Source organism: Heterocephalus glaber, unplaced genomic scaffold (assembly GCF_053883595.1).
Source record: "Heterocephalus glaber isolate CG9 unplaced genomic scaffold, H.glaber_assembly_v1.0 deba00000347, whole genome shotgun sequence".
Taxonomy (NCBI): Eukaryota; Metazoa; Chordata; class Mammalia; order Rodentia; family Bathyergidae; genus Heterocephalus; species Heterocephalus glaber.
This window is the reverse complement of record NW_028258143.1, coordinates 56277061-56303880: the sequence shown is the minus strand read 5'-3', so window position 1 is coordinate 56303880 and position 26820 is coordinate 56277061. Positions and strand designations below refer to the sequence as shown.

At 41.9% G+C, this 26820-nt stretch overlaps 1 long non-coding RNA gene across 10 annotated transcripts in view; it reads left to right on the top strand.

Moving 5' to 3' along the window:
- LOC106010467 (uncharacterized) overlaps positions 1 to 26820 on the top strand; it is a 215740-nt gene that overhangs the window by 110245 nt on the left and 78675 nt on the right. For 6 of the 10 annotated variants that reach the window (XR_015447221.1, XR_015447222.1, XR_015447226.1 and 3 more), the window contains 2 exons: positions 23455 to 23612; positions 23717 to 23785. The exons of the other annotated variants lie outside the window; for them this stretch is intronic. This is a non-coding gene — a long non-coding RNA (uncharacterized LOC106010467). The remainder of the gene's footprint in view (positions 1 to 23454; positions 23613 to 23716; positions 23786 to 26820) is intronic. 10 annotated transcript variants of the gene reach the window in all.

Sequence of the window (26820 nt, the reverse complement as noted above, 5' to 3'; positions counted from 1 at the left end):
TACATGGGAAGTGTTTGAATATGCTAATTTAAAAAAATGAAATTTATAGAATGAGTTCCCTTTCATGTTTTGTGGTAAATTGATTGTTCTGAATAATAGAAACTCTTCTCAAAAGTTGCTGTAATCTGGGATCATCCTACAAACATGAGATTTAAAAAAGGAAGATAATAACCTTGTAAACACATAAACTTATACAACATAAACACTAACAAGGCAAACTCCCTGAGCCCATTTTCCTTTGAAGTTCTTCAAACTGCTTTCAGAGATACTTCATGTATCACTCTGAGCCCTGGAAAAAGCAGAATGTGGACATTCAACATGGTCTCAAATGTCCACGGCTTGCCATACATAGGTAGCCATTAGATTGTCATGAGATGCAACTTTAATTTCACTACTTCAAGAGGTTGCAAAATTCAGTGAATTAAAACTAAAGGAGCAAAGCAGATCTTTTACCAGAGGTTCCACACGTTCCCTCACCTTGATGAGAGAGGCCCATTTTTCTTCCTAAGAATCCCAGCTCTGTGAGCTGTGGACATTTTCCTCCGTAGCGAGTTGCTCCTGTGTGAGCAGTATGGGAACAGTGCTATTTAGCCCCATGGAGATCTCCAGCTTGCGATTGCAAGCATGTGCCCCACCTGAGCAGAGCTGCCACCACCACACCATGTGCAACAGGAGCGAATCTCTGCCGAGCTCCAAAAGTGTTCCGGAGTTTACCGCAAGTCAGTCCCTCCTCTGGAGTCCTTATGAATAGGCTTTATTTAGGTGGCTTTATAGCAATGGACTGGAGAGAGAGAAGTTTATTTCTAACAGGTTTGAAAGGCAGCATTGAAGCCCCAGAGGGAACAGGTTTTAATTTTGTGGTGCTTTGATTTTAAGTGAGAGTTGATGCTGTGGTTTTTCCTTTAAACTTTTCTCCCAATTGATGCCAGCAGTGTCCCTGGGCTTGTGGGGGAAACTCCCTCACAATGTAGCAATTACTGATTTATGTTCCAGTGATAAGACTGTGTTTTATTGTGGTCATAATATTTGTTCAATTTAACTACTATGTACTGCAAAGTATCATAAAAACTTCTCCTCTGATCAAATGTTATGAGACAAAGGATCATAAACTGCTCTTAATCCATGCACTCTCCTCCCGTGGTATCGGTGCGCATGCCACCATGAAGAGAGGACAGACAAAGGCTCCGAAGATAAATTTCTGTGTCCTCCTACTCACATCTTACAGTCAGTCCCCAATATAGGTTGTTTAAGCCTTGCTGCTGCTTTCTTATCATCAGCTGGGCTCACTTTGTAAAAGTTTAGGAAGATTCTTCATTTCTCCTGCCTTCATCTCAACATCTCATTAGTTTTTTCTTAGACAGTGTTTTGGAAGTTACAGATGCCACTGAACTGCACTGTCAAGATTTGAACCTGACTTGGGTCCATTTATATTCTATGATCATAGCTAAAGGAGAACAAACTCAAAACCTTCTGCCTTTAATTTTTGTTTTGGTGGATTATTAAAAGTCAGTGGTCCAATCCCTCTTTCACCTAGGACTGAGCTGAGAAAATAAGTAGGCAGGGCTGGTGCCCCCAGACTGGGTCATCATACGTGGTCCGAGGGACGGAGTTCTCTTTGTGCTCTGGGCTGCCACTGCCACAGTGGTCTTGTGTCACCTGTGTTTGGTATGTTCCACTAGTTCTCCACAGCTCTGACTGTGACCTTGCCTTGCTGGTATCTTTGAGTTCATCTCCAGGATGGCCCCCCGCGCTCTCTCCCTTGTTCTCCCGCTGCTGTGTCCTCCAGGCAGAGGGAACCACAAGGAGTCTCCAAAGGACTCACCTTGTCGTGTTGTTTGAGTCTAGGTTCTTCCTCAAAGCCTTTCCAGCACCCCGAGGGACTTCTGCAGTATCCCATTGTGGGCCAGCGGAGCAGAATCGTGAGGGGACACATTGGGTGCTGCAGTGGGACTCCCTCAGCAGCATTCTACACAGACTCCGATCCAATCAGATACGAAATCAAACAAGAAGCTATTCCTGTGCCCTTTACACTTCCTGACAGAATAGAAAATGCCACATTTTCTCCATGTGCCTTTCTTAAATCAGCACTTGTTTCCCGACCTGAGGAAATTGCAAGGTGGATGGAGAGAAGTCGAAAGGACTTTAGTGTCTTTGTGCAAGCTGTTTCTCTGTGCTTTTCCCTGTGGAATGAGATCAAGTACTTGAGCGATGACAATGGAGGCTGCTTTCACCCATCATCTGGCTGTTGGTGAAGAGAGAAACCCAGGCACAGACGTGGTCAGAGGAGGACTCCTCAGTAACCTATATTCATTCGTCTTTTAGAAGTCTGTGGGTATCATAGGAACACATGAAATCGTTTACAAATTTTATCCTTCCACAGATTTTAAATGCCATTTTTTTAAAATGCCCATAATTCATGTTTTAAAAATGAATCATTGACTCTCTAATAGCTTAATCTGTAATCATTAGGCCTTTTAATCCTGGAGAGATCATGGAAGGGTTGGGGAGAGAGGCCGAGGCAGGGTAGCCCTGTAGTGAGACAGCAGACCCTGGACACCTGCTCTGTGGCCTTGGGCAGATTTTTTAGCCTCCCTGGGTGCCTCAGTTTTTTCATCTGTGAAAATGGGGAGCAATAAATGCATCTCTGTCACTGAGTTGTTTTGAGGAATAAATGTGTTAATTCCTGGAAAGTGCTTACATCAGTGCCCGACACTTAGCTAATATTTACAGACTATTTCCCAGGCCCTTTTGGTCACTTGTTGTTTTTTTTTTTTTTTAATAGCAGCTGCCTGATTTTGAACATCTCGAAAGAAATACTGACTGTATCTGTTTACTTGCCTTTTTTCACCCCCAACTCTGAGTCAGTCCCTTTACTCATCTTTGTGTCCCTAGCACTTACTGTTGTAGAAAACATCAAAATTATTTCTTGACTGAATTAAAGAGCAAATAGCAGTGAATAACCACTGCTTCCTGCTTTCTCCTTCATCATGGAAGAATGAAAAAGGAGTGTGGATTCTACCATGGTAGGTGATTACTCTCGGGGGATTTCCTGACCACAGCAATTAAGAATTCACAAAGATGATTAATCTTACATGGCTGTGCTAGTAAAATAACTTTGATAGGCTCATTGAACTGGAATTTCCCAAAAGGGTCATACAAGTCATCTCCCTGCTTTTGGGCAGGCGGTTCTAATATACCATAGAAATGTTAGCTGTGTACTATTCCTAATAAATCTCTAAAAGAAAGAATTCCTTTTCTTCCTTGCTGCTAATATATAATAATTTAGTGGCCTATATCTTTTAAATGAGGACTTCATTGGGTAGTTTTCAAGGCATTAAAGATTTAGGTGAAGTGCAATGAAAATGAATGTTGGACTGGAATGAATTTTATTCAGGTGGCTGTCTTTTGTACTTAAGAGCTTCTTTGAAAATAGAGCTGAGTAGATATAAATTCTGTGTACCTTAACTGCAATTTTATCTAAGAAGAGGTCCGTCAGGCATTCAGTGAGTGCCTTCCATGGGCTCGGCCTGCTCCAGGCTGGCACATAGTGATACGTGCTATACACTCGATCCCTGACTTTTCCAGCTTGTAGTCTAATGGTGAAGCAGAATTTGAATAAGCAACCGAGGGTGCAATTCAGTATTTTATTTTATTTTTTATTTTTGGTACCGGAGATCAAACTCAGGACCTTGTGCTTGCTCAGCAGGTGCCAGAACCACTGAGCTAAATCCCTGGCCCACGTTCAGTATTTTAAAGAAGAGTTGCTTATGGAGTTCTTTCTGGGACAGTAGCCTTTAAAGAATGGACAAGGGGACAGTTCACTCAAAGGAGGCTGGGGAAGTAGGCAGGAGCCAGAAAATGACAGGTCTTCTAGAGCATGTGTGATAACTTTGGACTTTGTTTACTTGGTGGAGTAATGCTGTGTTTCCCAGAATTCCCTCTCTTGCCTGGTTCTGGGTTTTTGGAGGCCACAAGAGACATTTGGAAGGCAAAAGTGAAGCAATAGCCATGCTTTGTGTGATCTGAGCTTTGGGGCAGGGCTCTAAGTGCCAGGCCAACTTACATGTGTCTGAGATCCGCTCTCTCATCTTGTTGACATAGAACAGCACCTGGGTCTGTTGCTCTGCCAGCTCCTGTGAGATCTCCTCCTTTGGTCTCTCAAAGTCCTGGGTGAAGTGCACGTGTAGCTCCTAGGCTAAGGTTCAGGTGGAAGGTGGTGGGAGACAGACACAAGCTCCAGTTTGTCCTCACAGTTTCCAGGTGTCCTTTGGGCCCCTGTTCATCTCATGGCTTCCAGTTTGTCCTTCCTCTTGGCCATATCCAGCCTGCCTTCTGATCGCCAGGCCAGTTGATCTATGGGAACTTTGGGCAGTAGACACAGACAGAAGCAGCAGCTGTCGTAACCTGGAGACTGCTCCATTACCATTGTGTGAGGTGTATCCCCTTGAATAAATCTTATATTCTTTAGCATGGTGGTTTTACCTGTCTGATCAGATCCTGACACACCATGAAAAGGCTTTACCAAGCAATAGCAGACCTCAAAAAGTGCTAAACTGGGGAGTGATGGGATCAGAACTTTTTCCCATTCTGTTTGACATGTAGACAATGGCTTGCAGTGGGGTGGTTAGGTCAGGAGTAGATATGAAGTGAATTATGAGCAGATGATGCTAAGGCCAAGCAACAAGCATGCTTCTTTTTTCTTCCTACCCTTGAAATAAGTAAATTCTCTAGCCTTTTCACAATCTGGGAAGGCTGCATGATGGAGTTCTGGCTGGAAATCTGAGTGCTGATGTGTGGTATACTCTTCTTGTGCTCAGCAAGTTCTCTTGCTTGCTGCTGTCATGCTCTCTCTCTCTCTCTCTCTCTCTCTCTCTCCCTCTCCCTCTCCTTCTCTTCCTCTCTCTCTCTCTCCTTCCTTATCTGCTGGACAGAAACAGTACACTCAAAAACTCTAGAAGATGGCAAAGCCATAGGAGATAGAAAGGGCCCAGTTTCCTGAACAACTGTTTGCAATAGAAGTCCCACCACTAACTGTCACTGAACTCTGCTTGGTTGGACAAATATATTTTTTATTTTGTTTAATTACCCAGATTTTGAGCTTCTTAAAGTAGGAGACATTTAAAAAAATTAATTTTATTGGTACATTTTAGGTATACAATATAATGTCATTCATCATCAGGGATTTGTACCTTTATATAATCTATCTTGATTCTTATTTTTTCTCCATTCCCCTGCCCTCCCTTCAACCCCTCCACCCCTCTCTGTTTATAGACTTTGTTCCCGTTTTTCATTTTCTCATATTAATTTCATTCCCTTCTTTCCTTTCCCCTACCCCTCCCACTTCCCCTTCCCCTTTGCACGTTTTCTTCCTATTTCACATTATCTATTATACATTTGGATCCTTATCTATACTTTCAGTTTCTCACACCAGAGAAACTATTCAGTATTTACACATGTGTGTCCTATTTATTTCGTAAGTAGCAGACATTTAACCTGAGTGATATAGAATGTGGACAATAGATAATGATGGAATAAAGTACTGACAATAGAAGTGAAGAGAGGCATTTGGAAGGCAATCTCAGTAGTTCTTATGAATTGATTAGAAGGGATGGAGATATTTAATAATGAGGCCCAAGTTTCTGGTTTTGGAAACGGAGTGACTGTTGGTACCAGTGATTAGGCTAAGGAACACTGGAGGAAAAACAGATTTTGAAAGGAAGGGGTAAAAATTCAGCCCCGAACATGGGGAATTTTAGAAACCTCTAAGTGGAAATGTTTTTCTTTTTTTCTCTTTACTTCTTCTGGAAATTTGTGACAGTCTGTGTTGTTTCTCCCTTCTAATTCTTAAAACTTTCCAAGATTGTATTACAAGATCTCACCTCTACCACTTTCTAATTGATAGAGGGGTCTGCCCGCAAAGGAGGAAGGAGGAGATGGCCATGATTGACTTTGTTAAGTTGTCCACCTCATCTTTAACCTTACCTGGCACTTACCAGGATCGAACTCAGGACCTTGCACTTGCCAGGCAGGTACTGTGCCATTGAGCTATATTCCCAGCCCATAGCTGGCACTCTTAATGGAAGGTAAAAGGCAGTGCAAAGTGAGTGACCTAAGACACATCTTTTTGTTTGAGTGTTCGTAGATTGTTATTGCCAAGAGGTTCTTAGGCTACCTCTAGAGAAAAGACTATTGTTAACCCTGAGGAAATATGTTAACCAGTTTCATGTCATAGAGGTTTCTGGTAATCAAAAAGGACAAAAGTGATTTTCCATTTCTTCTGGCTTGAGATGTTGGCCTGTGGAAGTGGAGTTAGTACGTATAACCAGATAGGCATTAGGTGATTTCAGTTTTCGTAAGTTGCCTTCAAGTTTGGATACAAACTAGAAGCCAGAGATGGGAGACCCAATTCTTCATTGTTAACCTCTAGACACACAATTTTCATTTCCTCTGCTTTCTTCCTCCTCTTTCCTCTCTGTAACAGTTCAGGACTGGTGTGAGTGTACACATTCACTCACTCATGTCTTAGACTAGTAGTTTGTTCTTACTGTGTGTCTAGTAACGGAGAGAATATTGGGAACACGAAATCCAACAAACTGAAGTTTCTGCATTACAGGAACTTATATTTTAGTGAAATTTCTAGGCAGTTAGAGTCCAGAGCAGTAAGTCAGTGGGAGCATGCCCAGAAGAACCTGACCCAACTAGGTAAGGAATCAGGGTGGCTCACAGAGGACTAACAGGAAGAGTGAGCAGGTGAGGAGCTTAGAAAGCGAGGATGCAGGTTTGCTAAGGAGAAACATGAGTAAAGGGGTCAATTTTCTTCTTTCACACCAGGTGATCTTTGTGTGGCTTCATCCATCACCCATGGGAGAGTGCTCCTCAGAGCTGCTCTGCACTGTTGACAGAGGAACAATGCACCAATGCACCTGGGAAAAGGGACGTCTCCAGCTTATTCCTCCTTTGAGATTTGGGATGCATTGCTTTACTATTTTGAGTCCCTCAAAATAACAAGTGTATTGAACAGTCTCACCATACCCCAATAAATATGTAAAATACTGTGCATCAATGGAAAATAAAGAACATTAAAAACATCACGTATACTTTACATATACACAATAGAAATAAATTGAAGAAATTTGAGTTGAAATTTGTTTCTGGGTGGAGGGATATATGTGAGTGTGTGTGTACACATCTCTTTACTTCATTTTAGTTGTTTTTCCCCAAGGTCCTTTGACCTCAGAAAACAGCCCTGAGCAACTAGATGGAATGAGAAGCTGGTGCTGGACTAAACATGTGTCATTTTCATTATTGGACTAGTGCTTTGATATGACATAACACAGAAATGCCGACAAACCCAGGGAGAGATGTGTTTACCTTTTTAGGCAGATATGGTTGGAAGTGATAGTTCATGAAACAGTGGCTCCCTGGCCTGGATATAATTGTGACTGGCAAGAACATGATGGAGATTTTTGTGTTAGTAGAGGTAAAGGGGGAATTAACTTGGAACAGAGAATCTCTGAAATCCTCTTGAGAGTTTTTGAGGAACTCTCCAGTGATTCAGATGCAGAGTTCCATGGAGCACAATTTTAAGAAATCATGTTCTAGGGCAGGGCATTTAGCTTAGTGACATTGTGCCTGCCTTGCAAGCACAAGATCCTGAGTTTGATCCCAGTACTGGAAAACAAAAAATGAAAAAGAAAAACATGTTCTAAAAAATCAGTTTGAAACGAGAGGTTTAACCTCCCTCTTCAGCACTATGGAATTGTCTTCCATTTACTTTTTGGTGCTTCCTGAAGATATTTCCACATGATAACAAAGGGAGAGCACATTTGCAAATCACATTCAGGGTGGTGAGAGATAATGAAATTGAAGTGTCAGCAGTTTGCAAGCGGAAGCCTTTTTTTTCCTGAGCTCTGTTATTGCCTTATTCAATTTGCACTTTATTTTGAAGCACACATATAGAAATAAGCAAATTATTAATTCAAGCTTGTCTTCAATTTTGTGCTTGGCCTGCAAACCTTTAACATCTCTCCTAGTTTCCCAGGCAGGCTGCTGAAGGCTTGGTGATAGGCTGAGGTGGGCATATTCATTATTCAATATGAGCTGCAAGCAGTTTGATATTTCATGTGAGCATGTGGCAGGGCTGAGGAGGGGGAGGCATCACTCAGGGAATGTGGTCTTGACTGCTACTGTTTTCACGGGGAGCATTAGCATTAGCTATGCTCTCTTTCCAGGATAAGGATCATTCTGTTGGAATCCTGGTTACAGGCTAGGTGTCTTTGTCTCTGTGACAAGTCCTATTTCTTTGAGCAGAAGAGCACTTATTGAGCTGGGCCATATGCTCAGCAATGTGCGGGGCTTTGTGTGCTCTGTCTGGATCCTTGGGAATAATGAGATCCTGGCAGCTAATGGCAGAATCTCTGGAGCAGCCACAGTTGGTGGAGATGGGATGTACATTTCTAGGGGTGGCTGTGTCATCTGTCCACATCTGCATTCTATTGGTGGTGGCCCAGAAGGCCTTACAAAGCTCTGAAATTTGTGTCACATTCTTCCCTCTTCATGTATCTAAAAATGTCCTTTCTTCTCCTTGTGCTCCTGCAGGCTACCCCAGGCTCTGTAGTCTCTACAGCATAGACTTTTAGAATGGAAAGTTCACTGGAGTACATTGGTCTTAATGTCCACATTTTTTACCTATGTAGGACCTTGGGATAGGAGAGGTTAAGTGATTTGTTCAGGGACACACAGCTAGTTCCATGCAGCCTGGAGACCAGGTCTCAGATATCTGGATACCTTAACTGAATGCTGTTTCTCCTAATGTAGCAAATACCCAGGATGGTGCACAGAACCCAGGGAGATCTCAATTTATATGTGCCGAAATGATAGTGTTTGGTAAACTACATTATTTTCTTCAAATATTCAGTCCAACTTCTATTTTTTTTCAATGCTTTTCCCATCACATCAGTGCAAGGTCTGAGAAATGCCTTCCTGGCTGTTTGAGAGAGGAGAGAGCATCTCCCCTAACCACAGTGTTTGGCATCCTGGAGGCTGAGCTGCCAACCACCCCACCCACCTGTGCTTTCCTGGCATGGTGCAGAGGGAAAACTCGATCTTTCATAGCTGGCATGTTAACTGAGTAATAGCAGTGGTCAGTTGGGATGAGAACAGCCTATGCGTTGGGAATGAACAATGAACAAACTGACGGTGAACTGCCAGACGAAACCAAAACAGTCTGGAATACCCTCACCTGCACCATGCTAAATGGCTTCCTTAAGCAACAGCGGCTGATTGTCTTGGCTGCTGCTCTGGCTCATTTTGCTTGCTGCAGACTGAACTGCCTAAGTGACAGACAAGGACACAGAGGGCACACACAGATGCAGTTAAAGGAGCACGGAAGACAATGGTGGTTTCACTGAGCTGCCGGGACAAGTTGGCACAATGCCTTCTCAGGGTAAAAAGTGAAGTTAGGAACACAAGGACTTAAAAATCTACTTTCCTTGGAGCAATGCTAAGAGCTTCCTAACTCCCATTCTATATTTGCTTTGCTTTGGCTCTGGTTTTTACAAACACACACACACACACACACACACACACACACACACTTCAGGTGTAACTAACGCAATGGTTTTCCCAGTGTGGTCTTAAGTAAGTCTTTCAGCCTAGGAGTATTTTCATTACAAAAGAAGACATTGTCTGCGTTCTCGCTGTCATCCTTTCAATGGGGTATGGTGGAGTTTCCCAGTTCACCTGCCACGTGGGAGTAGGGGTGAGACCTGTCTGGATCTTATTAAGTCACACATCAAAGAGATTTGCAAAGATTCCAAACAAGGCCATTATTCTTACTAAATTTTGTTTTGTTGCATTTTGGAAAATAATCATTTTACATAAATATTTATTTTAACATGTAGTTTACTACTGCTTTTTAAAATAGATCAACAAACTTTTCACAGTTTTAATATTTAAATGTGGTAAATATCAAAGGATACACTTCACACAAATGAAAGTTCTTTGGGGTCCCTAATGTTTTAAAAGTGCTCAGGAGTCTTGAGGGCAAACATTTAAGAATTACTATTCTATGGACCAGGGATTTAGCTCAGTGGCACTGCGCCTGCCTTGCAAGCCCCGAATTCTATGCCCAGTACCGGGGGGGGGGGGAGAATTACTTTTCTAAACTGAGATCTCTCTCTCTCTCTCTCTCTCTCTCTCTCTGAGATGTTATAGTGTCCATCAAGTGAGGATTTCCCCTTTCATGAGAATCACTTTGAAACCCTATATTCCTAGGTTAGTGATGTCATTATTCAGGCCTCTTTTAAATCTCCCCTTTTGCATCTGCCCGTAGGCCAGCTTCTGATCTTCCCTAAACTCATTTTTATCCTCAAGCCTTGATTTTGATCCATAATGCATGATTTCCACTGATAACCCACATTGTTCATCAAATCAGCTTTCAAAAATTCTGGACTCTTTAATAAAAATCCATCACTCAAGGGATCAATATCTGCAACCACTAAAGTTCTATCAGAAGGATATTCCCAAGTCTAGATTGCAGCTCCTTCGAAGAAGTTGCAAAATGTTTTGAGTAACATCAGTATCGTGGGAATCAATGTGCGTTCAAGGTCACTGCTTTGTGGGGGACACCTTTTCTTGACATGTGTGAGGCCTGGGATGTTTATTATAACTTGGTCTCGTCTGACAGCATGAAGCTCAAAAACACAGGGCACACACACAGAGTTAATGTTTTCACCAGCAGGCGTATTTGTATACTAACATCAAATCTTATGAGTTGTTAAATATCTTTTTGATTGGATAATGAACTTCTCTTGGTTTTGGGTCCCTGTGATAATTGTCAGGAGCAGATGTGCACAAGTGAATGCCTCGAGGTGCTGGTGTCGCGTCGACCCCTCACAGGGACTGTACAGTGAACCTGTTTTTGCTACTTCTGAAAATATACATTACATTTTCTATGTTCATGGGAGTCCGCCTGGTGATTCTATTTTAGAACAATTTGTTCTTTCTGGGAAAGAAAAAAAATGGTATAGGGCTTTACAAATCTCTTAGGAAAGAGAACACAGCATTTCTTGTTCAAACTACCTTTCTTCAGACTATGTAGCATCCTGTGTAGGTGAATCAGCCAGGGAATTTGGGGTGGTATCCATGACAGGACTGAAGGGTTAAATGCAATCATTGCTTGGAACAATGAAAGGTTACCTTTTCTGTCTCCTAGAGAGAGATACAAGGTATCGATCTGGTTGTGCCTCAAGGCTCTTTGCTTTGCTTATCAATGAATTTTAAGCAGAAAACACTTCAAAGATGCTGGTGAATTATCTGGAGCAGAGCTTTCTCTGGTGCATCAGATGTGTGCAGGCTTCTGAGCTTGCAATGCAGGGGCCCAGTCCTACATCACTGCATTATCTAACACCAGTGCATTTTCTTTTTCAAATGGAAAACTACATTGGTAGCTAAATTATAGATTACCTCTCCCATCTGTTTACCCACTTACTTCTCCTATTGCAAAATCTGGCACTTGAGATTTACTTAGAGCTACCAGTACCAGCAAGGAATGTGCTCAGTGAACATCACTGAGAACAAAAGAGGAACAACTTAACACTTCTTCCGGTGCTTATTCTTTTGAAAACATTATATATGTCTCTTTTGTCCATATATGATTTCATATTTTGTACATTTATGTATTATTATTATGTTATCACTTCCCAGCAAGGACTCTGAAGCTCAGGTTATGTATTGTCTAAAACCACAGGCTAATTAAGGGCAGAGTTGAGATTCAGATACAGCTTGTTTGGCCCCAAAGCACAAACTGCAGTACATCAGGCTGTATTTTTCCATTAACAGTCTACTGAAATGAGAGTTGCTTAATTTTGTTTTTAAGTAAAATTGCTCATGCACTATTCTGAAAAATACATCCTAATGAACTGTTCTGCCTCACCAAAATATACTGTTAAATTTCTAAGTAGATGGATGATTATTTATTGAGGGGTAGAGAGGCTCACTGCTTCTTGAGGAAGGGTCCACGGTGGGCTGGAAAGGCAAGACAGCAGCTCACCATGGCTTTCCAGTTTATATATGAATTGTATGAGTTTTATACTGCTGCTTTAACAAATTATCACATCTTAATAGCTTAAACCAGCACACATTCATCTTATATTTCTGCAGGTCAGATATCTGACATGGGTCTCACTGAGCTGAAATCGAGGTGCTAGGAGGGCTGTGTTCCTTCCTAGAGGCTCTGAGAGAGACTATTTCTCTGCCTTTCCCAGCTCCTAGAGATCACCCTCATTCCTTAGCTTACTTCCGCCCCATTTTCAAAGCCAGTAATGTTGTACCTTTCAATGCATCTTTTGCAGTCACACTTTTCTCTCATTAAGAAATGTCCTTTGTCATTAAGGATTCCTGAAAAAACTTGGCCTATGGAATAATGCAGGATAATCTCTCCATTTCAAGACTCAATCTTAATCACATCCACAAAGACCCTTTGCCATGTAAAAACCATACTTCCAGGCTCAGAGGTTTAGGCTATGGATATCTTCGAGGGGCCATTTTTCTGCCCACTGTGCGGCACCCGCCTCTAAGTTGCACTGATCTGTCATAGAGATGCCCAGTCAGAATGGTTAATGTGGAATCAGCGACTTTATCCAATAAGCATTTATTAAGCCTATTGAGCACTCAGTATTTCTTGAGATCAATGTTTTTTAAAAAATTAATTTTTTTTACTAAATAGTGATTTTAGGTTTATAGACAAATTGACCAGGAAGTAGAATTTCCATACATTCCCTCTCTGCTCTCCTTCATTGTCCCTACCTTTAACATCTTGCATTGGTGTGGTACATTTTTTACAGCTGAGGAACTAATATTGATGTATTCTCTTTAATTATAGTTCATAGCTCACACTAGGGTTTACTGTTGGTGTTGTACATTCTATAGATTGTGATAAATGCATAACATCATGTATTTACCATTATAGTACCACACAGAATAGTTTCATTGATCTAAAAAATTTTCATACTCCATCTATTCATTCTATCCAGCCTCTGGTGACCACGGATCTTTTTACTACGTCTATGTTTTTGCCTTCTCCAGAATGTCTAGTTGGAATCATTACAATATGTAGTCTTCCAAGACTGGCTTCTTTCACTTAGTAGTATGCATTTAAGGTTCCTCTATGTCTTTTCATGACTTAATAGCTCATTTCCTTCTATTGCTGCCTATTAGTGCATTGGATGGATATACCACTTTTTAAAAAAATCCAATTACTTTTTGAAGGTCATCTTGGTTGCTTCCAAATGTTGGCAATTACAAATAAAGCTTCTATTAACATCTGTGTTCTATGTCCATCTGTGTGGACATAAGTTTTCAACTCACTTAGGTAAATACCTAGGAACACAATTGCTGGATCATATGGTAAGACTATGTTTATAAGAAACTGCTAAGAGATCATTGTATAACTTAGAACTTTTGAGTATATGGGGAAACTTGAGCTGGTAGTGTTTGGGGTCTGATGCCAAAGTTTAGACCAGTGAAGTTCTGATCTTATGAACTTTAGATACTGAGATTCTGAGTAAGATTGCATTTACAAAAGAATTCTGCAGTTAAAAAATGACTGGAAAGCTTTTGAAAACCTATTGTTCCACTACAATGATGCTCTCCTCTCCTTCCTCCTTCACCTCCACTCTTGACCCTGACTGGGAGCCCAAAAGGTGAACTGCTCCACGGGGGTAATTAGAAAAAAATTTTTTTTGATACTGGGATAGAACTCAGGTCCTTGGACTTGCGAGGCAGGTGGTGGAACCACTGAGCTAAATCCTTGGCCCTAATTAGAGGGATTTTGAATGTCATACTGCAGTGGACCAGGTGCTGCTTACACTAGTAAGAAGGCAAGCAAGTGTCCTCTCCTGGAGAAAGCTAATATTTCTGTCTGAAAACAATGACATTATTGTCCTAGCAATAACATGTGAGAGTGCTCTGCAGCAGAACACAATTCCCCAAGGGCTTACAACTATGCAGTTGTTTGTCTAGATAAATACACACACCACACCCTGCCGCTCACATGCACTCCACAGATGACTGATGGACACAGCCTTCTTTTGATTCTTTCATGTTGTTCCAGAGACTGCCTCAGTAGCTGGGAGAGTGGCCTAGCTGGCGTTCAATTCTAGTGCTGCCATTAAATTTCAATGACCTTGGGAAAATGACTTTCCTTTTGTAAGTCTCAGTTCCTTTATCCAAAGTGTGGAGGTCATGGTAGGATCTACCTCTTAGGGTTGTTGCATGGACCTAAGAAGGCGCATATAAAACCAGTTCCAGCACCTGGGAAGTTCTCAACAAATGCTAGCCATACACAAAACTACCTTTTCTTAAACTCTTATTTTTTGACGAGAGGGACCATTTCCCCCTACATGAGCTCTATGAGGTAAGGTAAACCAGGAGATGTTTAACAGACTTCATATTATCCCACCCAAGAATCCCTTTTACTCTGGCCACCGGTTTATTTTACCCCTATCTTCTGCCCTCCCTGGCTTCTATCTCAGTTCCTGCTCAGATTTCAGTTCCATTCCTGACTCTAGGGAGATGGTTTGAAGGCCTTTGAGCATGTGCGCTGTTGGATTTGGTTCGGTGGGGTCTTACATCTGCTTTCATTCTGAGCCTGACAGTCCTGCTCTGCTGTGACCCATGCATGCCTTTTCCTCAGTGACATTAGCAGAGATTTTCCCCAGTTTTTTATCTCTTGCATGGATTCCTGCCTTTGAACTCAAATTTCCCCCAAAAGCGCGTCATTAAAAACCTGCCCCCTGACAATCATGTGCAATCTGCAGTCTGGGGCCCATGAATGTCCTCATTTGTCTCTTGCTGGCTACCTGCTCTGCCTCAGGTTGGAACAACACCAGGCACTTCTACTAACAGTTCTTTGCCCTCTTATTCTGAGTTGAGTCTACTTTCGGCTTCACCTTGCAAGGCGTCACCTCTCTTAGTCCAACTCTTATTTTTCGTTTGTTTTTGCTTTTTCCTTTTTCAATCTCAGACTTGCTGTATCTTGCAGTCTTCTGGACATTGATTCTAACTTTCCCTTTCCCAGTCTGACTTATCCCGTTGTGGTCAAAAACTTGGATTTTTTTACTTGAACCTGAGCTACTTACTCGAGATTAGGCTCTACGATTCAACAAGGTATAACAGTATGCCCAAGACTGATTATTGAAGAGAGTTTAATTAATTAATTTATGACAGGGTCTTCGTATGCAGCCTGGGTTGGTTTCTAACTTGTGGCAATCCTCCTGTCTCAGCCTCCTGAGTGCTAGGATTACAGGCATGAGCCATCATGCCTGGTTTACAAACTATTTTTAAATGTGTAGGTGGCGTTTGAGAAAAACAACTAAGTATAGTTCAGACCTGCCAGATTAGTCCCAGCAGAGAGCTATGTCACCAACAGGCCTGGGAGAACAGAACAAAAAGTGACAACTGAAATCCAAAGGGAGACAGAGTGCTGTGGAGATAGAGCCACTTGAAAAGAGATTGACCTTCAGCTGAGGCTCTGCAAAGCCACTGTGCTGGAAGGCAGTCAGTGAAACATGTCTCTATCTCATTCTCCTCCTACCCGCTGATCTGCTGATGCTCCCACTGGCTGGACCCACCTGGAAGCCTGAGCACAAGGGGGCCCTGGATTCTCTTTACACAGGCTCCAGGACAGGGAGGAGAAGTGTGGCTAGTGGGCCCTGAAGCAAGAGGACACCAAGCCTGCATAGTATCTGGCCTTCACTGAGGGTCATCATGTCCCTGTCCACACGAGGTACATTGTGCACCTACTTGGTGACCTTATGGTTTTATTGACTGTCTATGACTGTTGACTCCAATTCAGGCAGAATTGTGAGATTGCAGATCCTGTACTTTATCAATAATAACAATAAGAACTCTGATTTTTGTGAGAGGTTAAAGGCAATGGCACCTGAGAAATGATGGATTGAGGATGAGCAGAGAAATCTATTGTTTTATTATGGTTATTAAGTAAATTCAAAGGGCTGAACCACAGCACTTAATTAAAAAAGCTTCTAGGTGGGTGTGGTGGTGCACACCTGTAATTCTAGCACTTGGCAGGCTGAGGGAAGAGGATCACTATGAGTTCGAGACCAGCCTGAGTGAGCTATATAGTGAGTTTAAGGCCAGCCTGAACTGCATAGTGAGATCCTGTCTCAAAAAAACCAAACCAAACCAAACCAAACTAAACCTGGCTAAACCAAAAACCTCCTTTCTTCAACTCTTCAATTTGCAGTTTTATACTCTTACATAGTGTAAAAGTTCTCTTCGTGAATTCCAGGGTATGCTTCTTGAAAAGGAATCAACTGTAGGCAAATAAGGTTATTCACACCAATAAATGTCCTTTGCTTCTCAAAGTGATGGAGAATATGTTTCCTTGGTGTAGCAGAATCACAGTAATTGAACATGAAATATGGGTTGATTTACTGAAATATAATTTTCTAGGAAGCATCTTTGAGTAAAAACATATTTTGATATTAATAATATTGCCATAATGAATGGTGTTTAGGATTAGCAGTAACTTCATAGACTTGAGGTTGGAGGGGGCCTTGTGGTATATGATACAGCTGCCCAATACTTGAATCCCCTGTTTTGCACCCCACCCCCAAAGGGTTATCCAAGCTGTGCTTAACCATTTTGGCTTCCTAAGTTCATTGACATTTCCTCAGCAGATAAAAGTTGTCATAGTTCAGATAAAAACAGTCTTAATTTATCATCATAACATGGCTAATTGTATTATAATTATCTATTATTGAGATAGGAACTTACCAGTGGTATAAAACAAATACCATCTAAATCAATCAAATATGAATTGTAAGAGCCCTCATTTACATCAAACAGTTTTGAATGGGGGATGAGAGGGTAGAGGACTGGCTGAAGGGAGACCAAATTGCTGAAAGAGACTTTGAGATCTCAGGTGAGGGAGCTAACATCTCACTGTAGGTAAGTAAGGTGCCATAATGTCCATTTTGTAGATGTTAGGGAGGTCTCCTTGAAAGAGAAGTCAGAGAGTTAGAGCAAGAATTGGAACTTAAGAGCATCTTTCTCTAGGTTGAAGTCCCTTAGATGAATTTCTCAAGGCAGGAGATGTGAAGGGAGAGGCTTCCTAGGGTTGGGGAAGGGTGTCCTCTGCAGATGTCCTTCTGCTCCTTGGCATTATTATGAGGCCACCACTTAATAATGGGAAAATTATTATTTTATATTAACCCTCGTCTGGATTTAAAAACAGGTGGACTGGGTTTAGGAGATGGCCAGGGTTCATTCTCATTTCTGGGGGAGGAAAGGAAAAGCCTTTATGCCCATCTATAAATCCTGCCTTTTACAATAGACTAATGGAATGAAGAAATTAAAAAGAGCCAATGTCATTTTCTTACTTGATACAATTAGCTGATCAAAGATCTCACTTTGGTAGATTCAGCTGATTGAGTTGAAGCTAGCATCCTGTTCAGCAAAAAATATAGCCGTGGTTATTATAACTGATTCTTTCTCTCCATTCCATGTATATTCTTATGGCTTCCACCTTGCCCAGTAAATTAGCCCCTTCCAGCTCCTATTCCACAGTGTCAAGGCAGGCCAGTCTGGGGGAAGGGGCTTAGAGGTGGACCTCGTGGTGACCTGGGAGGTCAGTCTGTGGACCATCTCTAGGCCCGCTGTGTTCAAGCACAAGGGCAGATTCCTGGCTCTTCTCTGGGGAGTCTGACCATGGAACAGACCCCAGAATCTATATTTTTAACAGGCTCCCCAGATAATTCTGAAACTCTTCTAGATTGGGGATTAATGATCAAAGAATATATTTCCCGAGGCTTGAAATTCCAACTATAATTTTCTCCCCAGCCTTTAAGAGTTCTCTGAAAAAAAAATGTGAGTGTTCTGGCTAAGTTAATACTTAAAGCCTTTCATCTTGTAGGGAAAGCTGCGGTGGCAGAGAAGCGGGGGGAAGGGCAGGATGGGAGACAGAGATGGTGAGGCCTGAGGAATGAGGACTCAGCCTGCAAAGGGAGGGTGGAGAATCAAAGAAAAACTTGGCCCCTTTGACAAACATGCTCAGAGCCAGCTCTGGATGATTGAACACAGCTTGTAAGCTTTGCTATCTGACTTCCTTTGAGATGAAGATGATAATAGCAACTGGGGTAGAGGGTTGTTAGGTTTCAAGAATTTATACGGTACTGTGATTTTTATCCTCCTCCCAGCCCAAGAAAGAAAACCAAATTCAACTGTTATGTAAACTAACCAGCAAGTCTGAGCACTGAATGCAGTCTTTGAGAATTTTTATTGGATTTATCAGATGTGGAAATACCTGACTTCACTGTGAAGGAAGCCACTCTTATCATCTGATAGTGGAAAGGTGGACATTCTGATTTGTGGGCACTTGTTTTTCTTAACATGGAAGAAAGTGGATGCACAATAACCGAGTGGGTCCGGCAGTCCTAAGGGGAATGGGGTCCTCACGTTGTGCGTGGAAGGAGCAGTGGAATGGTGGTGTTTGCTCTGGTCCTACGTGCTGGCTTTGAGCTAAGGCTACAGAGATGAATGAGACACGGTGCTGTCCCCTCTTAGGTGTGTGGCCCACAGCTAAAGGACCAAACCAAGCAGTGTAGCCAATTGAAACAATATTCTCATGTGGAAAGAAAGAGATACTTCTTTCTCAAGAATTAGAAAAACACTCCATTTTCTCAAATATTTTAACAATTCTTGGATTATATTAGATTTCTCCCCAAGCTCAAGGCATTAGCTTCTCCTTGACTTGTGCCTTGTCCCCTTTTCTTGAGATTATGACATGCTAAATGGTGATTTACTCTTTTCTGTAATTAGATGTAGTCATTAGAATCTCCTTTATCTTACTCTGCAGTTTTCCTTTATGGGAAATTATGAAAGAATAATAGGTAAAAAGTTCAGAATGGGGGAAAAGAATAAACAGAATGCTGAATGGTAAAAGGAGACAGAATGCTGAATGGATAATAAAATATTTAGTGCTTTTCAATTAACTGTTCTCACGATTAGTACACTAGTATATTATATCATAAAAATCATGTCTATTAATTTTTTGCAGCCATTATCTTGACTGTGATTTACTCCCCTCAAATCATTAACAATGCCATTAAAAAGGTGGATGGAGATGAACGTCCTGGATAGAGTTCAGGGAGGTAATAGGATTATTGTTCAGGGTCGCAGAGAGATTGAAGACCAGTGAGCAGAGGGAAAGGGGCTTGAGAGTGTGGTCTAGGAACGGGGAGAGAATGGAAGAAGATGGCACACGGCTCCGGGGTCATGGAGAGACAAACCCATCGCTCAGTGTGAGCGAGGCCTTAGCTGGGGCGCGCTACCTTACACCCAAGAAGACGTAGGTTGAGAGAAGTCAGTAACTTGGCGAGCAGGGGCTTTCCTCACAGTGGAATTTCATATGCACAGGGAGGAGAAGATAAATATGTGTGTGGTAAGAGTCCCCAGAGTGCCATGGGAGGCACTGAAGCATTCTTGTTCCAGGTTGTGCTGGCGGCTTGAGGGCAGCATTTCCATCCACCCAGAGAAAGGGCCGTGACTCTTCATAAATAGTTTTCTTCTTGGGAAAATGAGATAAGCTGTATAATCAGAGGAGTGTTAGTCAAGCAGCCTGTGAAATCCCAGTTCTGTGGGTCGCTCCGTTTCTGTGCATTCTGAGAAACTTAGACATGGACATTGCACTTCTTCAGTTTATCTACCTGTCTGGATATCTATCTTCAGCTAATTAACATTCAAATAATTAGGTATATATCATTAGCACCTTGAATATATTTTAGCTATACACAAACAAAAGTTTTGTTACTATTAAAAAGTAATGCTTGGATAATTTTTATTATTTCTTAATTTTCTTTTCTTCTCAGTAGGACTAGAGACAACCATACGGGCTTAATGAATATTGACTACTTGAATTCGAGGTCTGAAATCCCAACTTCCTATCTTAGCTGCTCAGGGCACCTGTTGGAGATGGGTCCAAAAGTCCCCTTACATTTACATCTGTGGTAGAGGCCCAATCCACAGCCTCCAATCTTTAAGTTTTAAGTGGGTCTGTTTCAAGTGATGTTTGGCCACAAGATACATCTTCATAAAATGAAAGATCTGTCACAGTTTCATAAGAAGGAAATAAAAAACTGAAACTGGCTAATCAATCAGACAGCATTTAGCAGCTTAGTGTATTTATGACTATAATTTTTAAGTTGCACATTTTAAAATTAATGTGAGGGATTATTTCTCTTTACAGTATTAACACCTGGTAGTAATTCCAGCTCACCATTGATGGCTGTAGTGAGTTCTTGAAAGACTGGATGGAAACCTCAAGAAATTTGTCTTAAAAAGTTTAATAACAATATTTTATACTCTAGGGTTCAGGTGTTATATTTTTTCACATTATTGCCTTCCTAATTTCCATTTTGAAATTATATGATATGTATACACATTTATTCGCACATATGCATGTATATACATAATGTCCAGTGACTATATATCTATGCAGTTACCCTGGGATTAGTCAGGTAAGTGGATAATGTTCCAAACCATATACACTTCCACTTTCATGATCACTTTGGATCCCTCCAAATGAAACAAATCAAGGCCATTTTTTTGGATTTAGAATCTATAGTGACTACCCCAGTGGTGCTAAATTGTGATCACTGGTACAACTCAACTCACAGATGATAAGGAAATAAAAGTTCCTCTTATCTTCCTTAGAGCCCCATCCTTGTCATGGTAAGAGCTCCCTCTAGAAGTGTGGGGACTTTACTTAGTGGAGAACCCAGCGGGCTGCATGTACCATTCAAGTTATAAGAAATGTTTCAGGGAAATCACAGGATCCTACAATGTCCAGGGAGGGGTAACCCACTAAAGGCCTTGCCCAAAGCCCTGAGTGAAGGCTCTTTTTGGGGCAGGCCCCTTTGGGAGGTTGGTACCATTACACACTACTGGCAGCAGTGTGCTGCTGTCAGTTCCCAGAGGGCTGTGTATCAGGGTTTTTGAAATACAGATTCTTGAGTCTTACTACTGAAGATTCTGATCCAGTTGCTTTGGGATGGGATGGAGGCATTAGTATTCTTTTTACAAGCTCTACATGTGACAATTTTAAAAATTAATTATATTAGTACATTTAAGGTATGCAATATAATGACATACATCATTGGAAATTTGCACCTTTACATAATCTCTCTTGGTTCTTATTTTTTCCCCATTCCCCTGCCCTCCCTTCAACCCCTCCATCCCTCCCTATCTACAAAGACTGTTTCCATTTTTCTTTTTCTCATATTTATTCCATCCTCTTCTTTCTTTTCCCTACCCTTCCCACTTCGTCTTCCCCTTTGAAACTTTTCTTCCTATTTCACATTATCTATTATACCCTTTAGTCCTTTTTTACCCTTTGTTTCTCACACTAGAGAAACTATTTGGTATTTACACATATGTGTCCTATTTATTTTATTTAAGAGTATTGCATCAATATGCATCCATTTAGCAATAAATGTCTAATTTCTCATTTTTTATGGCTGAGTGGTACTCCATTTTATTAAAAAACCACATTTTCTTTATCCAGTCTCCAGTTGATGGGCATCTGGGCTGCTTCCAAATTTTAGCTATTACAAATCATGCTGCTATGAATATGGGTGCACATATATCACTGTGGTATGATTCTTTTAATTCTTTGGGGAAGATCCCCAGCAGGGGAATAGCTGGGTCAAATGGGACTTCCAGTCCTAGTTCTTTGAGGTATCTCCATACTGATTTCCACAGTGGTTGCACCAGTCTACACTCCCACCAGCAGTGGAGCAGGAGTTCCTCTTTCCCCACAGCCCTGCCAGCATTTGTTATTGGTTGATTTCATGATAGCAGCCATTCTTTCTGGGGTGAGGTGGAATCTCAGTGTTGTTTTCATTTGCATCTCTGGAATGACCAGTGATGTTGCACATTTTTTGATATGTTTATTTGCTATTTCTACTTCTTTGTCTGAGAAATGTCTATTTATTTCAGATGCCCTTTTTTCACAAGTGACAATTTTGATTCTCAAACAAAGTGACAGAGTTCAGAATTACAGTTCTGGGTAGTTGGAAGGGTAGCCTAATATTACCCTTTGTGTGTGTGTGTGTACAAAATAGGTGACTAACATTCTAGAGTTTCACTGAGTGCAGTCTCCTCACAGAGGATCAAACATCCACCCTTCCTCAGCCCCCTCCCACTTACACATATGGTAGATGATCCTTCTCCCCTACCTCTGGTGTCCTGCTTGCCTCTCCCTCAGGAACCTGGAGATACGCAGAGCACCTCACTGTTCACCTGTCGAACTATCTGTACACAGTGAGTGCTCATTTGTCAGATGGACTCCTGGTGACCGCATCCTGGTGGGTGAGTGTCTGGGCAGAAGTTCCCCTAGACATGTTGACACCACCTTCTTGGCAGTGGGGAGAGGCCAAACCCAGGGTTCACATTCTTGCAAAAACATAGTCTATGTACTGTGTCTGGCCTAGGACCAGCAAGGAGACATTATGTACCCTGACTGGGAGACAGGGAATAACTCAACTGAATAATGTGCCAAATGCTATTCCATACCTCTACGGGAGAGTGGCTCAGCAACAACACCACTGACATTCTGAACCAGCTAATTCTTTGTCATGAGGGCTCTGCAATGTGTGGCAGCATCCCTGGCTTCTACCCACTAGATGCCAGTAGCAATCTCTCTCCTTCCCAGTCATGACCATTAAAAATGTCTTTAGACTAAAAATATCTCCAGACTATAAATGTTTCCATGTCCTGAGGGGGAACTTTGCAAATTAATCATGAAGAATCATAGCAAAGGTCAGTGTTAATGATCTCTTTTTATGCTACATTCTATCTCCGTTGTTACTGAATTTAGAAAGAATGACTTACCTTTCTCCAGGTATACTGTGGTTACTGCTCAGATGTTATCCTAGGTTGGGTGATCTGGGATTCAGATTCCTAGATAGAGATTTTTACCTGCAGGAAGTTTATTGGAGAATCTTCTGGGGACGCATTAAAGGAGTGAAGGAAGAAATTTGGGAATAGGGAGACATTGAACTGCTGAGCAATTGAAATAGGGCCTCAGCTTATCTGAAGGGGAGTGTTGCAGCTGGCATGACTTTTAGAGTTGTCCCAAATGGACATGAAGGGACCAGATCTTTCCACTCACTCCAGCAGCGAGTCACTGCATGCCAGTCGTTATGGTTTATATCTAGATGTCCCCTCAAAGCCTCATGTGCTCATAGGTGGGGCTTTGGGTAAGCGATTGGATCATGGGGTGTGATACTCATCAGTGGATTAGTCTACTGATAAGTTTATAGCTAAATGTGACATTGGGAGGTGAAGCCTGGTTGGAGGAAATGGGTCACTAGGGGTGTGGCTGGGGAGGGTCTATCTCCTCCTTCCTTTCTCTTTTTTTTTTGGTTCCAGGGATTGAACTTGGGTCCTTGCGCTTGCGAGGCAGGCAGCAGAACCAGTGGGCTAAATCTCCGGCCCTCCTCCTTCCTCTCTTGATTGTTCTCTGCTTCCTGCTGCCATGCTACCCTGCCTTGGTACCAGCTGGCTATGGACTGAAACCTCTACAAACTGTGAGCCAAAATCTTTCCTCCTGAGAGTTGTGGGTGTTGGGTATTGTGACTTAGCAGAAAGAAGGTAACTAAAACACCTGCTGCCTCCTACTTTCTGTTCCTAGGGACCAGACGTTGACTTTAGCAAGGCACCAACACTTGGACAGCAGAGGGGATAAGACATTTTGCCCAAGGTATGCTCTGAGCAGTGCACCATTGTTTAAAACACAGTGGGTTTATTTAAGTCATTTTCCCAATGCTATGAAGCTCAGAATATGAGGGGAATTGCAGTTCACATGTAAGTGAGTGGGAGTGCACTGAAGATTTATGTTGGCCAAGGTGTGGTCGGAAGCTGGCATCTAACGAAGGCATCCATGCCACGGTTTTGCTAATGCAAAATGTACTCTTCTGGCTCCCTTTAGTCAGCCATCTTTGTCCTCTCTGATCTATTTCCGAGCCAGAAGTTACCTTAGCTCAAGCACTTTTGGAATAGTGTTGAAAAAATATGATATCTACAGAAAGGCAGATAATCCTAAAGGCCGACCTGTAACAGATTATCCCGGACACTGTTTAGGCAAAATGTCACCTGTCACCATTATGGACCAAGAATATGTAATAAGCCTGCTTATCACACCAAACTACTGGTAGCATTGGAGTGTAAGTTCACATAGCCACTGAAGCCATGGATGTGAAATATTTAATGTCTTGAAGTAGCATGCTAATAGCAGCTAAACATTGCTTTGGAGCATGTAACTGCATACTGGTTATGCATGCTGTTTATGATATTGGTTGAAATGATGGATTGAACTTTTGTGGGTGACATGCATCATTCAAGAGCACAGGGAAGCCCAGAAGGTCACAGTCCTTGAGATTCACTTCATTTGTCCTAGAGAGGAAACAAAGTAGAAAAGGAAGGGGATAGGGAAAAAAGGAGAAAGAAGAGAATAGTGGAGGAGGGACTAAAAGTGATACTAAAGTGCCTTTTTCCAGGAATAAGATGCTGGGTCCTCCTGGCATAACAGACCTGAAGGCATTGTGGATTGCTTCATTTGACAAGGGTTTTTAAGAGGTTCTTCAATGGTATTTACTCTTCCTTTCTCACTACTAGACAGACAGACTGGCCGTCAGAAAATCTAGTAACAACCACAAAACCCACAAAATGTTTTTTTTTTCTTTAGTGGTTCTGTTTCTCATTAGTGATTTTACTCTGCTGGGTAGTTTCTAATTTTCTCCCTTGCTCACTAGTGGCTCCCTAATACCCATGTAGAAGAATTTGTCTTGAGATGGCACTTGTGAAGGGGACCTACTTACTGGGGTGGCACGGGAGGAGGTGTTCGAGATCACGGAGGGCTGGGCCTCTCCTTCTGTCCCAAGCCATCCTCGGAGTCACCATGCCTGTGAGGCAGAAACAGCCGGTGATATGACTTTTACAGGAATTGGGAACAGAACCAAGTTTCTTATTACCTTATTACCAAGGCACCTGCAGGTCATTCTTTCCCAAAAGTTACCAGCTCCTTCTCCGACCACCTGAAAACACTTATGTGGAGCTTATTGTCAGGGCACTACTAGAGACACTGCTGGTGCTCACCCTCATCACCACTCCTAGGGACAGAGCCACAGCCCCACCTCTCAGATGGTATGGGACACAAGGCTTTAGCACAGTGAGGAGGTGGCAGGTACAGATGGGCAATCGGTGGGGAGCAGTCGAGCAATTTAGAACTCAGACAGGTTGGCTTTGTCACGTGGCCCTGCGGAACACTTCTCATTTTATCAAGCAGCACTCAACCTCCATTTCCACAGCCGCCCACAGTTTGCCTTCTGAGCAGCACGAAAAGACAAAAACAGCTGTGCACGCTGGCTGCTCCAGCTGTTCCCACAGCAGTGCTGCCCTGCAGCGTCCCAGGGGTCATCAAATATTTAGGAGGATGTTGTAGACCTTTGTATCATGGCCAGAAATGCCACGTGCTCAGGCTTGGATCCCACTGGGCTCTTGTTCCTGCTAGTTGAAAATTGTGAGAAAAGAGAAATGGATCTTTCACCAAATTATATGGTCATAGTAGTCAAGAATATCTTTATACTCACTATATAATGATAGATTTTCAGTTTCTTGTTCAGGAAACATGGTTAAAGAAGACCAACACTGGAATAAGAGCCCACCCATCTCAGAAGCATAACACTTTAGAATATTTATTTCTCACTGTAATCAATTCATTAAATGTTGCAGCTTGTCCCTCTGGGGAAAGTCAGACCCTCCAAACTATAGTGGAGATGAGATTGTGCAGTTAGAGTTGGCTTTGGTTGATAAACCTGCAAAACTACAAGCTGCCTGAAAAGTCTCTAGTGACTGCAGATATTGGAGACTGAATCTGGGGATTTGGAGATGCATGTTGTATTACAGTGAAGTGTGGTCTAAATTTCTGCTATTTCCTTTTAGTTGTGTGTTTCCTTTCAGGAAGAGAGACAGATATATAGCTTTTGTAATTGGGGATTAGGATAGTCACTTTGGGTAAAATTTGTTTCCTACTTAAAATAACTTTTTTCTTAACACAACTAAAATAACTCTTTGGCTTTGGAGTTTTGTCTTTTTGGATGACTGGAAAGATGCATAGTAGCTTGTATTATGTCATTGGTTTGATGTCAGCCAATGGGAGGATTAAGTGGATTTCCATACTAGCCATCTTGGTCTAGTTCTATTTAACATTTCCTTAGTAAGTGGAAAGATGGAAATAGAAATTCGCTCATTAAATTTGCCAGTAAAAACAACTGGGTGGGTGGCTTGTCTCTTAGAGAGCTAGTCATAAACTGTTTAAGAAAAGAAGAAAGAGGTAGAGGAGAAAGAAAAAAAGGTTGGGGGAGAAATGGGTGATGGAAAACCATAAAACTTTAGAATGATGGATGGGAGCTAATACTTGATTAGAGAAAAAAAATCAAACTTTGTAGCACAAGAGGGGGCTACCTGAAGGGTATAATTGACTCAAAACTATAACAAATGGAAAGTCAAAGACCATGTTTTGAAATAGTCAGGTCAATGCCTCCATTTCTAACAGTAGATCTTTTTTTTTTTTTGTACCGGGGATCGAACTCAGGTCCTTGCGCTTGTGCAGCAGGCGGTGAACCCACTGAGCTAAATCCCTGGCCCACTAACAGTAGATCTTTTGACTGCTGCTTGGTTATGAAACATTTACTCTGCACTGGGAAGAGTGAAAATATACTATGGGCTGGTATTGAC